Source organism: Panicum hallii, chromosome 7 (genome assembly GCF_002211085.1).
Source record: "Panicum hallii strain FIL2 chromosome 7, PHallii_v3.1, whole genome shotgun sequence".
In the NCBI taxonomy this organism is placed as follows: Eukaryota; Viridiplantae; Streptophyta; class Magnoliopsida; order Poales; family Poaceae; genus Panicum; species Panicum hallii.
The window spans coordinates 6,320,747-6,338,543 of record NC_038048.1 but is presented as its reverse complement, the minus strand read 5'-3'; positions in this window follow the sequence as shown (position 1 = coordinate 6,338,543).

Below are 17,797 nucleotides of genomic sequence, written 5' to 3'. Positions count from 1 at the left end.
CAAAGCATGGTACGACATGGTGCTGCATCAACGTAATTTTCAGCACTAAGAGATGTCTTAGCAAGTAAAGCACCTACTTTCAACTTAATCTCTTGGGATGTAGCAACAGGTGGGTCTAAAGCATGATCATTCTTAGAAATTTCAGCAAGCTCTTTGTCATGTTTCACAATTTCAGCAGGCGTTAAAGGAAGTAAAATAATTTTCTTGCCCTTGTGCATCAAAGTATATGTATTAGTTCTACCATGGTGTAAAGAATTAGTATCATATTTCCATGGATGACCCAATAAAAGCGAACATACTTGCATAGATACAACATCAAAATCAGCATAATCATGATATGAACCAATGAAAAAGTGTATTCTTGCTGATCGAGTTACCTTTGTCTTACAACTATTGTTAAACCATTCGAGGTGATAAGGTTTGGGATGAGCACATGTGGTGAAGCCAAGCTTCTTGACCAAGTCCGAACTAACCAAGTTGTTGCAGCTGCCACTACCAATTACTGTACGAACACGACAATCCACAACAGCAGTCATAGGATCAATGGCCTCTTCTTCGCTCTCCGAATATGCAACATGGTTAGCAGTAAGAGCCAAATCATCTTCAACATCACTAGCACTTACATACCCTCCATCATTGGTAGCAATGAATGCACGATGACTCGAGCAATCCTTCATGATGTGTCCCATGCCCTTGGAGCTGTGGCACGCGATGTTGGTGGAGCGGCTCGATGAAGCACTAGTAGAAACAACCTTCTTCTACGGTTGGGACTACACAGAAGACACACTACTTACCTTGGAAGTAGGTGTAGTAGCCAGCTGTGTCGCTAGTGGCTTAGCAATAGGTACCTTGGGCTTATCGAGATTGGAATGCCGCGGAAAAGATCTTCTAGGGTTGGATCTGAAATTCCATTGTTGTCATCATCCCTTTGCTTCTCTTTCAGCCTTAAGAGCAAGATGATACAATTGGCTAATTATATCCTGTATATCATGATGCAACCACCAAAAAATCTAGCTCAAGTATCCTGATCATCCTCATGTATGTTACAGCATGCTAAACCAATAATGAGCTCCTCATAATATTTCTCTACCTCTTTATCACCCTGATTTAAAGTTTGCAACTTCAAACGCAAATCATGTTGATAATAAGGAGGGACAAAGCGAGATTTCATACATTATTTTAAAGCATTCCAAGTCTGAGGTAGAGCATTGGCATTGTTAGGAGTAGTGCAAAGGTCGTTCCACCAAAATAGAGCAAAACTAGTAATCTAACTAGTAGCAAGTCTAACTCTATGCTCAGCAGGAACCAAATGAGAATTAAATTTTTGTTCAACAGCAAGTTCCCAATCTAAGTAAGCCTTAGGATCAGCATTACCAGCAAAAAGAATCATGGTAAACTTTGTTTTAGCAAAAGAATCATTATTACCATGATTACGGTACTTCTCATACCATGACGATTACGCCAAAGACGGTCCTCATTGCGTGCATCAGCATCATCTTCATCGTACTCCTCATCCTCCTCACCTTTAGGTGGTACTTGATGTGGCTGCCATGGAGGAGGTCATTGTTCAACATGTTCAACCCGAGTGACCAGACTGTTGACAGTGCGCAACAACTCATCAAATTTCCCATTCATGTAGGTGCACTGGTCATCAAGAAGCCTCGTAAGCTCATCCTTGGATACACTCTCGTTGAAATCTGAAGGGGACTCCCCTTCTTTCCCTGACTCTAACATGGTTAGAAGACAGCAAAAGACAACATCAAAGTATTATCCCTATCAACTAGCAGCTACCGGGTGGTGGAGAAAGTGGAATCTAATATCGCAAGCGGCTTACCACCGTCTTGCACGTGTTCTTACCGAAGCCAATAGGGCGGTACAATCTATTTTTAAGGTTGAGTGTAACAGTTGCAAGGCAAACCTATACTGACAGAAGTATATATGTATCTTGGCTAGGCACAATATGATAGCTAGGAATCAGTAATTATCGAAATCAGATTAGCAAAGTTCAATAAGTATCCAAAGTACTAGTCATCATTGTTGGCTAAGATATGTCTCTAGATGTAGCACAACAAGTTGGAACAAAGAATGATGGACATAACTCAAAGATAAAGCAACCAGCAACTCATGCAATTGTAATTGTGTATTTCCCTAATTTTTCCTCCTGTAGTTATTTTTTTTATTTTTTCAACTTTTTTATTTTTTCAACTATTTTTTATATTTTTGTCCAAACAGAAAACACACGGGATGGAAGCATAAAAAGTTTCAGCCCGAACAGAATTAAGATGAGGTCTACAGAAAATCAGGCACGTTCTTTGAAAAGCGTGCAACAACTTTGGAGCTTGAGATCTCCCACTTAGAAAGCGAATTTTAGGATTCTATTTTTGCTCCAACTAGGTTCCCCGGGTCACGGTTGGATGCAGAATTTAATTTCACCTAATTTCAAAAAAAATTACCCTGTTTCGAGTTCGTATGCGATAATTATGCCTATTTTAAGAAAGGGCCTCCGAATCAGAGTTTTTGGAGGTAAAAAACAAGGCAGAACGCGTCAACGCGGCTAGGGCAAATCATCCTTGGTGTATGCAGCAATAGGTATCACCAGATGAAATAAGGAGGGCTGTGATGCAAGGCCAAAAATACACGACGGCTTGCAACCTTTCTAGGGCTTGTGCGGCGAGATTTCACACAAGGCGGCTAGCGGGGGCAAGTCAAGTAACGTGAGGGCTCAACTTGTTGTTTGGGCAGAGGTGGATGGGATAGCGGCAGAAACAAAAATAGTGATAGGCGATTGAACTACGACCATGAACACACTAAATCAACAACAACGACTCGACCACGGACACAAACTCAACAAAACGAATCTGAAACGAAATTGACTTTGACGTGGAGTACCCCCTACTCTTCCTCATGGCCGTGGCTAAGGTTTCCATACTTAAAGATGGTAGGAACTGCCCTGAGAGGCTATAAAAGGAGGCCCTCTCCCCCTCATTCAACACAACAAAACTTGGAGAAGAGAAGAAGTAGGAGGACTCCACCCTTTTAGAGCTACTTTGTAGAGTAGGTTAGGGAGTGTGTGGAGGAGAAGCTTAGGAGGGGAGCCGGAGTTGGCAGCCTCCCTTTACTTGTACCTCGACCGATACGAGCCTCTTTTGAGTAAGTCTCCCAGGTTTATCTACGGTGGTGAGTAGTTATCAAGGTTAAGTTCTAGTTATCATTCTCTTACAGGATCATCGTTCATCCTTGGACGTTTGCTTATAGCCTAAGGACTTGAATCTTAAGATGGAGTCTGGCCGAGATTAGAAGTAGTAATCGATAGCGTAGACATGGTGTCTAGGCTTGATGTCACCTTTGTTTGCTACCCTTTCCCACGGTCTGTCGGGATAGACGGTAGGTGGTGACATCCTTGCCCGTCCTTCGTAGTCCCCCATATTTGGATTGGGTGTAGAGCTAATAGCCGGATATGCTTTGTAGACACGTGTAAGCCGGTGTCCGAAGCAAGCGAGTAGTAGCTAAGCTTATCTTTCCTAAGTATCTCTATCCTTAGTCAACCACAGTACCCAGGACCATCCTATCTCTTCCTTTTCCTGGACAAACTAGCTAGAGACCGTTACACCTCCGTTCCCTGAAAATTATATGATACCTGTGGCAGAACCGCCTGAATTATTCTGGCTCAAGTGCACTAGTCATTGCTATACAGCCGATACTAACTCAACGCACTTCAATCGGAACAATCCATTGGTTTGTCGGGTCTCCGCCCGATACAACCACGGTTCCACAGGATCGGAGTAGGTTTACCTCGCACGAAGGCGAGTTTACAATCACCTCACAGCTCACCCAATTTTAATTTACAGAAGGTTAAACATTATTACAAACTATTTCAAACTTTAAGTAAACTTATACAAACATTGTTTAAAGTGATAAGCTAAACAGCTTGTTCAGTTTCACAGCGGAATAAAATAAACACGCGACTACGCACGTCGCGAAGGTTGACACCGTGCTCAGCCCAAAGCCTGGTGTCACTCAGGAGGGTCACTGCCAGACAGGGATGGATCCCACTCCACGGACCAGCCAAACAGAACAGAAGTTGGCCATGCGGGACTATCCGTGGGGTTCTCGAAGGTTATACCTGAAAAATTAACTAGCAAGACTGAGTATACTAATACTCAGCAAGACTTAACCGCTTCATGGTATACTTAGCCATGTAGCTAGACTCATGAAGGCTTGGAATGGTTCTGAGTTTAATTTTAGCGGAAAAGCAGCCAAGAGTATGAACTAATTTTTATATTTTTAGCTGTAGATTCTAGTTTTGTTAATCAATCTAGATTAGCATCTATACTAGGCAAACAAGGTATGGTATAGCATCCATCCAGTTTATCTCATAATGGTTATTGTTCTTACTCTATGTGGCAGAAGGAATAGGCAGTCTCAATATCCGCGAGAAACGGACAATTCTGAATCGAATTTACAAAACCTTGCAAGGCCAACCTAACTCACATGCTTGAAATATCCAACGATAATTCTAAAGCAACCGTTTGCCTTTCATTCCGACTCCTGGAACAGGGCCACCACAAGCGACTGTAGGACCGTACGCACACCAATTGTGCAGGATATACGTCTGTAGCGCGACTACATGATCGTACTCCTGTCCGCTGCGCGGAATGTACTCCCGCACGTCGGTGCATGAGAAAAACCAAATTACGAGTGGTAGGAGGTATGTCCACTCCTCGGGCCGATTGGTTACTAGGCTTACCGCTTTACCATATTTCGCGGCGTGTGGCTAGTACTTTCAAACGCTTAGCCACCACTACCACACACTGTGACCTTATCAACTTTTATCAACACAGATGGGGTAACCTTCTGAGTCATGATACTGCACATGACCCTTTCCATCATCCTTATAGTGATTGCAGAATAGTAAACATTCAACTCCTGTATCGCGCGAGTGATAGGAAATCACCCGACTTCTGCCGGTCCTATTAGCAGAGCATCTATGCGATAAGGACTCAAGTACAATACATTGGTTCCTAGTATCAATGCATCTAGGGTTCCATTTCAACTCTTAGACTTAATGCAAGATATAATATATAAGTATAAGATTGCATAATGTAGTAGTTTGAAATACTAGGTTATGCACCGGGGCTTGCCTTCTTGAGAGGGGGTTGGGGGTAGGAGTGTCAAAGTTTTCCGAACTTTGGTTCGGAGCTTCAGTTAGATCTCCAACGACGTTCCCGGGGTCTTCAGGAATTTCTACTTCCGATTCCGGGATCAGCTCGTAGTCTCCGTCGGCGAGAGTAGTCGAGTCTACATGATATGCAACGATGTAGTTCAATGGTTGCATACATTTTGATTCCACTTCACGATAACGTTGCAATCCAATAAACTAATAAACATAAACACATGAAATAAGGGGTTAAATGTAAACTCATTATGGGTATTCTAACCCAATTATCCCATTTAATTGAATTAGGTTATCAAGTTGGGTTTTTAATTTGAAAACTATAAAGGTTATAACTTTGAATTTTTGGTGGATAAGCTTATTTCTAATAATAAGCTTATTGTGAATTTTTCATAATTTTCTAAAAACAGAGACTAAAGCATTTGAATTTGAATTCATATTTCAAATTTAAAATCAAATCTTGAGTAAACAGAACTATAAATATTTGAAAATTTAATTATGAATCAATTATTAACAAATTAGGTTATACTAAAAATATCTAAACATAGAAGCCTTAGGAACATGCTGAATTAAATTCACACCATTTCAAATTTGATTTGCAAAGTTTAAAAGAACTTAAACTACAAAGCAGTACTATGCATGAAATTTTCACACAAGCTTAATTATGATCTAGACAGGCTTCATACCAAAAATCACAAGAAAGTAAGCTTGGATGTAAAAGTTATTCATGAAATACCCCTTTTACTTAAGTTTAAAATAGATCAAAAAGTATTTAGTTTCAAACCAGACTTTATTAACAAAAGTTGTAGAGTTATACTTTTAGATTCCAACAAATCCAGTTTGGTAATTTTTGGATTTTTCTACACATTCCTATGAATTTTACAAGTTGACAGCTAATACTAGCTAAAGTTCTTGCAGAGAGGTCCTCGGGTTCTTGCACCTGGGCCCTTAGAACAGAAATAGAAATCACAAATATGCCCTTGCCAGCACTCAACGGCGGTCAGCGTGTCGATCTAACTTGTTCTCGCCTGCGGCGAGGTCCTAGGCACGGAGGAACAAGCCTAACATGATCTATAGAGGAAGTAAAGTCTGTTGGTGGGTGATGTGCTCGAGGAGCAGTAGCGGAGCATGGCCGGCGACGAGAGATGGCAGCGGCCGTGGCGGCGTGTCAGTGTTCCCAGCGAGGGGCCGGCAAACATGGATGGACAAGGTGCGCATAAGCTTCATGAGAGTGTGGGGATGCTATTGCAGTACTTAATTGGGCTGGAGATGGGGCAGAAGGGGGTGATCGACGGTGGGGCGGCTCGGGTTCTCACCGGCGGCGATGGCGGCATGGCGTTCTGCAGGCTGGGATGCCGGAGGGTGGCGGGGAAGTAGTCAAGGAGCTTCTACAGGTTGGTGTGGTGCTGTTGGTGCCCTTGATCGGGGTGAAGAGGCTTGGTAGCAGCGGGTCGACGGCGAGGCTGAACGAGCGGCGGAACTAGAGCTCACCGGCGCTGTGGGGAACCTTGCTCGGGTGCGAGAAAATGGAATTGGGTGGGTCGATGAGCTGCAGGGAGTCATGGTGGTGCTCTAAGAGCACTGGCTCGGGGTCCGGAGGTGATGTGGGCGGCTGATGATGGCGGCCAGGGGTTGCGGCGGGAGTCCGGTGAGGGGTGTTGCTCGGGAAAGAAGATGGTAGCGGGAATGCGGTCGCGTGAAGGCAAGAAGGAATGCGTGAGTAGCTCCAGGATGTGCTCAGGGTCCAGAAGAAGATGTGGTTGCGCGGGAGCAGGAGCTGGCACGCCGGCGGGAGTCGTGGCGGCACAGGCAGCGGCGGTGAGATGTGGGGAAAGCAGGGGTGGTCCAGCGCGGGGTCGGGAAGCGGCGGCGCAGACGCTGGGGCGACACGTGGTGCGGTGAAAGGCGGCGCGGAGGTGGTGGGGTGTGACGCCCTGAAAATTCACTAAATTAAAACATGCGTTAAAGTATTCCGATCACAACTTATTCGTCGAACCCTAGCCCTAACCCTCCGCATTTCCCCGCCACCCTGGCAGCCGACGCGAGCCAACCGCCACTCCGTCCCGCACCGCTCGGTGGCTTGTCACTCATGCGAAACCGCTTTCCGCAATCAGCGCCGGCGCGATGTTATTTTTCCCCGCGCAGCACTGCCGCGCGCGTGGCCGACCGGCCGCGGCTGCGGCCGCGATTGGCGCCGACGCGTCTTCCTTTTTCCCCCCTCGCTGTTCTCCTCGCGCTGCGCGCTTCCCCGCGCGTGGCCGACCGGCCGCGGTCACCGCCGCGACCGGCGCCGGCCCTTCTCCCTCCCTCTTTTCTTTTCTCTCTTCCTCCCTATTTCTTTTCCTTTTTCTTTTCTTCCCTTTCCTTCTCTTTCTTTTTCCTTTTCTCCCTTCCCTCTCTTTTCTTTTCTCCTCCCTTCCTTCCTGTTCCTCTGCTCCGAGCCCCCGAAATGCGCCGCCCTGCCCCATCCCGGCCGCGTCACGACGCGTGCACGCGCAGCGCGTGGCCGCGCGCCGCGCCGCGCCGTCCTCCGCTGCCGTGCCCCGCGACGCCGCGCCGCCCGCCGCACCGCGCGCGCACGCCCGCGCCCGACCCCGCGACGCCGCGCCGCCCGCTGAGCCGCCGCCGCTGCTGCGCCGAGCCGTCCGCCGCTGCCGCGCCCGCCCTGACGCGTCGCACGCCGCCACAGCCCTGTGCTCGCCCGCACGCCGCGCCACGATAAAAACAAACGGACGAACGCCATTACGGCGCCCCGCACCGCTCGCCGGCTCCCCCCCTCACCGGCCACCACCGCCCACCGCCCCGGCCGCCTATAAAAGGGGCCGAGGGGCACCCCGGCACCCCCCACAACCTGCCCCGCCACCTGGCCCCTCGTCTCCACCGCCCTAGCGCCGCCACGCCGAGCTCCAGTACCCGCCGCCGCCGGCCTCCGTCGCCCCGCCTGCACACACCGTCCCGGCCCGAGGTGAGGCCGGGGACCGGTTCCCCTCACCCTCCCCTCCCTTTTCCCCCTGCTCAGGGCCGCTCGTGGGCCCTGGCCGGCCGGCGCCACCCGCCGCCATCGCCCCTGCCCCCTCCTCTGTTTCAGTCACAGGGGAGGAGAGGTGGAAGAAGGGGTTTTTGCCCAAAACCCCCCCCCTCTTCCACTTTATTGCTTATAGAACCTTTTCCGTCTTAATTACTTCCTTTTGCTAAAAGGACCCTGCTCTTCTCGTTAATTCAAACCAAACCCTCCGTAACATAGACCCAAGACATACTCTACACTCTTTAGCATGCCCCGAGTATTTCTGGGATTTACAAAAAGGTCCCTGCTATTTCCAGATACTTACGAATAAACCCCTAGAGCCCTGTTCAACCACCCGAACCTTCTTTAGCGCGTCATTTTATGCGCGAAACGACCTCTGATCGACCCGAAACTTTACCACTCCATTTCTAGTATAGTTTTAGACATGCCATTAAGAAACCACCCAAAAATATTACCCCTACCTCCGTAACTAAATTATTTCCGATTCGAGCTCAACGATAAAAGCTTTCAGTTCTTGCGCTTGATTGTGTGTCTGTTTGTTTGCGTCGTAGAACCCGGAGTGAACGAGGAAGGACCCGACTACGATCAAGTGAACGAGGACCAGTTCCGTGACTCCGAGCCCGAGGGGCAGTGCTACGATCAGGACTTCTCGCAAGAGTTTGACGATGGCAAGTTCAATCCCGCCCTTTGATGCATGTTTCTGTCCTAGTTTTTATAAACACAACCCAGTGGCCTGTTTTATAAAATTGCATGGTTTTGCGTGTTGAAAACATGGTAGGATAGCCACCCTTGCTTGAGACAACCATACTTTGACCATCTGATTTTATAAAGAAAATGTGTGTGTGTGGGAAGGGATAAAATATGGTTTTGAAAGACGAGTCGGACGGGATGGATGGCATTTCTGTGTGAATTGCCGTCGGTGTGCTCATACCTGTGTGGTAGGGCAAGGAGGGGAGATATCCATCCTGTCACCCCTAAGGACCGAGTTGATGTGACATCTCACCTAGCTTCTTGTCGTGCGAACCACTTGACCGTTGTATGGGCAACGGCTTAGCATAAACCCCACTAGTTAGCCTGATAGCCATCAGGAGAGCTGAGAGCAACGGGTGATCAAGGAGAAGGGATAAGATCTGTGTGACTTATGCCCCGGTTAAACCTCGGAGATAGGTCGAATGACCCCTTGATGGATCCCGTGGTGGCTAGTCAGGTCTAGCTGAGGTGGGTAATGGCTTTGTTGGGATCTGCACCGGCACTAAGGTGTTCGTGCTGTGGTACCCCACCTGTGGGTAAAGTTGCACACCTCTGCAGAGTTAAAATCTATTCGAATAGCCGTGCCCACGGTATTGGGTAAGTTACGGTGTGGTCACATAACTAGTGTTTCTCTCCAGGAATGGATGGGCTGGTGTGAGTTGTTTGGAAAGTGTCCGGCAGTTGTGCCGTGTGCTACGGCGAACGGGGAGTTCGGTAGCAGTTTAGAACTTGGATCCTGTGTGGATCAACACCGTGTGCTCTTTGATACAAGAAAAACCGTTTTAAAAATGCTTTTAAAACAAACCCCTGCATACAATAGAGTTTTCCGCAAATGAACCGTAACCTTATCCTTGGATTGTCCTGTGCATTAATTTCTGTTATACCCCTCCGTGGGTGTGATTGGACTTGCTGAGTACGTTTGTACTCACCCCTTCCTTACTTTTACAGTGGAAGACCCAGACTACGTCCCCGAAGACAACGAGTAGGGTTTCGTCCTGCACCCAGTCTTGCCTGTGGTTGAGGCCACCGTTGGATTCCGCATGGCGCAAGACTCTGATGATCCTTTGTTCGTAGCTAGTGTAGTTGTGTGGGTTTTAGTTGTAATCCTCGCGATAGTGGCGCTTCACTGCCCATTACCGCGCAGAGTTGTACGGTGATGTACCATCTGATGTAATAAAAGTGTTATCAGCCTCCTGGGACTGATAAATCGACACTTTTAAGTCTTCCCTGATGGGGGGGACGCTTCATGGGGGTGCTACACATGGCCGATACGAGCAGCGGCGGCGCCTCGGGTAGAGAAGCAGAGGAGGAAGACGGAAGGTAGACGAAGGGGGACTGAACTGTAATTCCTAAAAACATAAGGACTCCACTATAATGTCTAAGTAACTTTCAAACCAGAGCTCAAATGAGAAAATGCCCAAAAGCAAAAGTGTAGGGTTTATCAAAATCTACAACTTTGCTTTAAGGTTCATTTGCAGAAAACTACACTACATTTACATCCTAGGTGTAGTTTCACCTATATTTATGATTTAAATGCAAGTTTTTGACTTTTGCAAAACAACCCTCATACATTTTAATTCTACCTTCCATACTTACCCATTTAACACTAAAGGACCTTTATTAATTTATAATTATATAAATTCCCCTTTTTCCTTAGCATTTGAATTTTTAAACACACTTTCACAATATTTTGCACACAACTTCATACTAAATTCTAGTGTGTGTCAATACTAAGTACCTATGTGTCACAGCCTTTCCCCCTAAAAGGAATCTCGTCACGAGATTCCGGAACAAGATGGAATTGGATGATCAAGTTTGGAGGTTGTCTTGAAAGAAGTCTGGGAACTTATGCTGAAGATAAGATTCGGTTTCCCACATTGCTTCTTCTTTAGTGTGATGACTCCACTGAATTTTGAGCATCTCGATAGTTTCTCTTCTAGTGCTTCTCTCTTTAGTGTCTAACACTCTGAGTGGATGCTCTGTATAGGTCAGATCAGGTTCAATTTCGATGGTTTGGGAATCGATGATCTCAGTAGGAACTTTGACGCATTTTCTAAGTTGAGATACATGGAAGATGTCATGGACGGCCGTTAGTTGAGGAGGAAGTTGAAGACGTTAAGCTACGGGTCCACAGATCTCAAGGATTTCAAAGGGTCCGATATATCGAGGAGCAAGTTTCCCTTTTACGCCGAATCTTTGAACACCTCAGGTAGGAGATACTCGAAGGTATACGAAGTCTCCGACTTGAAACTGTAATGGTCTTCTTCGTATGTCAGCATAGCTTTTCTGTCGAGATTGGGCTGCCTTTAGATTAGTCTGTATAGTCTTCACCTTATCCTCTGCTTCAATGACCAAATCGAGTCCAAAGATCTTACGTTCGCCGGTTTGTGACCAACTTAAGGGAGTTCGACATCGGCGACCGTACAATGCTTCGAATGGGGCCATCTTAATGCTTGCCTCATAACTATTGTTGTAAGAGAATTCTGCCAGCGATAAACATTTGTCCCAGTTCTTGTCATACTGAAAGACACAGGCTCTAAGCATATCTTCCAAAATCTGATTTACCCTTTCAGTTTGTCCGTCTATCTGAGGATGATATGCGGAGCTTCGAATTAACTTAGTTCTAAGAGCATGTTGCAGTTGCTCCCAGAACGGAGCAATAAACTGTGCTCCATGATCAGAAATGATCGTCTTAGGTACTCCATGAAGACGAACGATTTGATCCAGATATATTTTGGCATTATACGTAGTATGCACGGGAAGGAAATGTGCAGTCTTGGTCAATCGATCAACGATTACCCAAATGGAGTCATGTCTTAGAGAAGTGTTGGGTAAGCCAACGATAAAGTCCATACTGATATCCACCCACTTCCAAGAGGGAATAAATAGAGGTTGAAGAATACCAGTAGTTTTTAGATGACTGGCTTTGACTCTTTGGCAGGTATCACATTCTGAGACATACTTGGCAATTTCTCGTTTCATACGAGTCCACCAGAAGTTTTGTTTTAGATCCAGGTACATCTTGGTACTGCCAGGGTGCATAGAGAATTTGGATAAGTGGGCCTCATCCAATATCTGTTTACGGAGCTTATGGTTCTTAGGTACAACGATACGTTCGTTGAACCATAAAACTCCTTCATGATCTATTCTGAAGCACTTGTACTTTCCTTCTTCTTGTATTATCTTCTGCTTAATGATTCTAACCCCTTTATTGTGCTGTTGAGCTAGAACAATGCTATCCCTAAGCGTGGCTTCAACTGAGAGATGGTTCAAGTCACCTTAGGGAATGATTTCTAGATTAAGCTTTCTCATCTCCCAACAAAGAGTCTTGTTGAAAGCTTCTACAAATAAGCAAGAACAATGTTCCTTGCGACTAAGTGCATCCGCAATGATATTGGCCTTGCCTGGATGATAGTGTACTTCCAAATCATAGTCTTTGATGAGCTCTAGCCAGCGTCTTTGCCTCATATTCAGATCTGCTTGTGTGAAGATGTACTTGAGGCTTTTGTGGTCAGTATAAGTATGACACTTCGTATCAATCAGATGATGTCTCCAGATCTTTAGGGCATGAATGACAGCTGTGAGTTCAAGATCATGGGTAGAGTAGTTCTGTTCATGAACCCTGAGTGCTCGTGATGCATATGCAATTACTCGGTTGTCCTGCATAAGCACACAACCAAGTCCGGTTCCTGAAGCATCACAATAGATGTCGAAAGGTTTTGACACATCTCGTTGAGCTAGGACTGGAGCAGTTGTAAGATGGTCTCGGAGAGTGTGGAATGCATCTTCGCATTTTTTATCCCAAGAGAATTTAACACCTTTATTTAGTAGTTCGGTCATAGGTTTAGCTATTCTGGAGAAGTCAGGAATTAAGCGACGATAATAGCCAGCTAGACCAAGAAAACTACGAATCTGATGGACTGATGTGGGAGGTTTCCAATCCATCACTTCTTATACTTTACTGGGGTCAACGGATATACCATCACCGGAGATAGTATGGCCAGAAATTTCACAGTATCTAACTAGAACTCGCACTTAGAGAATTTGGCATACAAGTGGTGGTCTCTTAATCGTTGAAGAATAACATGAAGATGTGTTGCATGATCTTTCGGATTTTTAGAGTAGATCAGGATGTCATCGATGAAGACCACAACAAATTTGTCGAGTTCTTGCATGAAGACAGAATTCATGAGATACATAAAATATGCTGGAGCATTGGTAAGACCAAATGACATGACCAGATATTCGTAGTGTCCATATCGGGTAGAAAGGCTGTTTTTGGAATGTCGCTTGGCCGAATCTTGATTTGATGATAACCGGAACGAAGATCAATTTTTGAGAATACTTTGGCTCCGGCTAACTGATCGAAGAGAATGTCAATGCAGGGTAAAGGATACTTGTTTTTGATAGTCACTGCATTGAGAGGATGATAATCTACACATAGCCTTAGGCTATTGTCCTTCTTTTTTGCAAATAAGGCTGGACAACCCCATGGTGATGCACTCGGACGAATGAAACCCTTATCAAGGAGGTCTTGAAGTTGGATTTTTAACTCGGCCAGCTCATTGGGTGGCATACGATAGGGTCTCTTAGAGATAAGGGCTGTGCCGGGCTGCAGTTCTATGTTAAACTCAATATCTCGGTCCAGGGGCATTCCAGGCAAATCATCTGGGAAGACGTCTAGGTATTCACAAACGATAGGGATATCCCTTAACTTGATCCCGGTTGCAGCATAGGTGCAAGAGTTGATATACTCCCGTTGTGGAAGATAAAGAAGGGTAGGTTCGTGCTCAGGTGAATCTATCTCCACAGTTCGGGAATATATATCTAATAACACTTGGTGCTGGGTCATCAAATTCATACCTAAAAGAACGTCCATTCCTTCTAGGTCTAGTAGGAGTAAGTCCGTTTTTATCAAATGGCTGCCCAACTGAATTGGTACCTTCCTACAAACTTGATTAGATAAGATTTTTCCACCAGGAGTTGTTATCCTATAGGCCTCGTTAGTAGGATAGATATCTAAGCCTATTTTAGTCCCACATTTTGCACTGATAAAGCTATGGGTGGCACTAGAGTCAAAAAGAACAATCACGAGTTGATGGTTGATAGAGAAAGTACCCATCATTATTGGTGTCCCCTCGGGGAGTTCGGAGAGAGTGGTGAGGTTCACCTTTCCCTGGTGGACCTGGACCACTTGCTTCTTGCCCTTGCCCTTGCTGGTTGGGTTGGATGTTTGCCCTTGGAAGGATCTTCTAGGTTGAGGGCAATCCTTGATGAAGTGGGATGGGCTGCCGCAGTTGAAACAACGATAGTTGTTGTTTCCTTGGTTGACTGGCGGAAAGCTCGGCTGGGGATCCTGTTGTTGCTGCTGCTGGGGTTGTGGTGTCGGTGGTCGATTGAATCATACCTGTTGGGGTGGTCTAGCTACCCATCTGCCAGGCAAGTTGCTTCAAGGCGGTGCTCGGGTAGCAGTGTTCTGAACCAACCGATACCTTGATGGTTGTGTAGCTGAAGGCCCTGTGGGTGTCTTCCTTTTCTTTTCTGCTCTATGGGCTGAGATGCAGTCTTCTTGAGTGATGGCCATGTTGACCAATTCATTGAAATTATCAGCCCTTACCAAATTCAGTTGTTCTTTAAGTTTGGTGTTCAAGCCTCGGTGAAAACGATCTCGTTTGCGGGCATCATTGTCCGCATGGTATCCCGCGTACTGGCACAAGTGGTTGAAGACCTGTGCATATTGCATGACATTGCGGGTTCCTTGAGTCAGATTCAGAAATTCATTGAGCTTTCGCTCAATGAGTCCTTCGGGGATGTGGTGCGCTCGAAAAGCGGTCCGAAACTCGTCCCAGGTGACGACATGACCGGCAGGCTGCATGGCATGATAATGATCCCACCATATGCGGGCAGTGCCACGGAGTTATTGGGATGCAAAGAGCGCCTTGTTCTCATCCGAACATATGGCAGACAATAAGGCGAACTTGGACTCGATGGTGCGGAGCCAAGCATCAGCGTCAAGGGGCTCATCCGCCTTATGGAACAGTGGAGGCTGGGTACTGAGGAAGTCTCGATAACTGGCCGATGGGGGTTCATCTCGGCCTCGGGTCTGGTGATGGAATTGGCCCATCTGAGCCTGCACAAGCTGGTTGAGGAGTTCAGTTTGTCGGGCCATGACCTCGGCCAGATTTGGCGGGGCTGGTGGCGGTTGCTGGGAACTGCTGGCCTGATCGGGCCGAAAACCTTTTGGAGTTCCGCGAGTAGCTCCAACCATCTGAAACAAAGGAGATGTCCATGATTATCAACATATTCTTACTCCTAATTTCAGATGATTTACAGTTACCAAAAAGATATGTAACATGCTCCATTCAATCAACTCATTTCGGATTCAAAGAGATTAAGTAAGATAGTAGAACACGAGGTTTAGATTACTACGCAAACACTGGTGGTCCTTACATCTTACATCCAGAGCTTTGACTACTACAAGTCGTTTCATAAGTACACATGCCACATATAATACAACAAGTGGCTCTAGATCCAGGTAGACTACTCACAAACTATGTCACACCTTTCTATACTAATTACAACTAGGATGTAACCAACTCAAATGAAACTAAAAGTCATCAAAGTTGCCCACGGATGACTGGCTGCCCGAAGAGGAATGATGGGGACTAAGAACAGGATCTCCATGCTCAGAATTGAGGTCTGAAACTCCCTCAATTTCCTCTGGATCTTCTTCTTCGGCTTCGGGTGCTGGTATAGCAGGAGGTACTGGCTGCTGTTGGAGTTCGTTGATTTGAGCATGGGCATCATCCACCTCAAGGATGAGGTCGTGGATTTGTTCCTGAAGAAACTCAATGATCGTGTTGTGTTGGGTGATCATCGCATCACTCTCATTGATCTGGTCTTCTCGGTGAAGAATGGTCTCCTCTCGTGCAGCGATGATTTCCTCTTTCTCTGTCACCAAAGCTTGAAGCTGCTCTATTTGGGTGACTTGCCGATCAGCATTCCTGAAGTGACCCTGCATGATACTGGTCAACTGACCCATACCGCGATGTAGTAGAAGTTGATAGTGGTGCTGAACGTTCATGAACTGGATAGTACCTTGAAGCATTTCTTCCGCTGAGCCTTCCAACCTGTGACTTTCAAGGACTACCTTGAGATTCCACTCAGGATCGTTGGGATCTGTTGTAGGGAATAGATCGATAGGCCATCCTGCAACTTCCCTTGGGTGCTAGTTGCAGAAGAGGTAGATGACTTCAAGAGCTGCTGCCTCAATAGTGTTGACTATACGATAGCCCACCATGTCAACTTCGATGGGCTGCCATTGGGAGCGGAAGGGATGTTGAGGAATAGTCATTCTGACTCAACATCGATGAACACCTTCTTCCTGATATTCCACTGCGTCATATTGTGGGGGCTCGGTATAGCAGAACGAACTTTGTGATTCCTAGAGAGGATGAGGAAAACCCTCCCAGTGCAAGGCATTAGTGTGGAGATGCCCTGCAAGATCCCAAAAGACATTGGAAGGGGCTGCCATCTGCAACATGAATGCAAATGGTGAGATATATTTACCCTGCTGAGAACTCACAAGGTAAATGGAATGAGACAAACGATTCTGACAACAGCAAAAGCTAGAAATCAAATGGATGATTAAGATACTCAACCAAAGTTACCACAAAAATCCTATTGACACATCCTAGAGATAGACAACACTATATACATCTTAAAAGAACAACCCATATCATGCATTCACTTATTTAATGATGGATTATTATGCATGCACGTACTATTCGACCTCACAACCAAAAACAACTGCCGAATATCTTCAGACTTACGTGGTTAATTTCGGTGGCAAAACACATACATCTCTCACTAATAACTAGTCGATAAGTCCTATCCGTCTTAACCTCTTAATCGTGGTTAGTGTACCTGCAGAAAACCCACATATATAACATGAACCTTTCATGGCAGCACGACATGAAAGCGTTCCAAAACAGTACTGTTCACTATAGAAATAGCATCTGTACCATTACCGTCGTACAGACAACGTTAACATACGTCGTTAAAACAACATATTCACGGGGGTACTGCAAAAATGCGGGGGTATGAACAGCGATCGCCATACCTTGCGCCGAACCATATACTCTCAATATAACCAACCTAAGTTGATATATTGGCAGCATCTCAAGTAGACCACTGCTTGAGAAACAGCGTTCGGTTCGCATCACCGACGGGAAGGCTAACTTCCCAGTTAGCTGAGGATCCTTACCTTCTTACCTCACAGTCGAAGGTGTCGTTACAGAAAGTAAAGTTGAGTTATGCGTAAATTTAAGTTTTGACAAAAAGTAGTGCTGCAGGTTAAAGCTATCTATACACATATACATAATAGCAACCACCTGATATTTCCCATATAACTCCCTAGGGCTTTGCGTTCTAAGCACCAACCCTAACGAATCCAACGTACTTTGCAAACTTATTTGTTAAGCAGATTTTATTCCTAAAAACATTTTTAGGAGTTGCTGCAGATGTAAAAGTAAACCTACAGCTCTGATACCAGCTGTGGCAGAATCGCCTGAATTATTCCGGCTCAAGTGCGCTAGTCATTGCTATACAGCCGATACTAACTCAACGCACTTCAATCGGAACAATCTATTGGTCTGTCGGGTCTCCGCCCGATACAACCACGGTTCCACAGGATCGGAGTAGGTTTACCTCGCATGAAGGCAAGCTTACAATCACATCACAGCTCACCAACTTTTAATTTATAGAAGCTTAAACATTATTACAAACTATTTCAAACTTTAAGTAAACTTATACAAACATTGTTTAAAGTGACAAGCTAAACAGCTTGT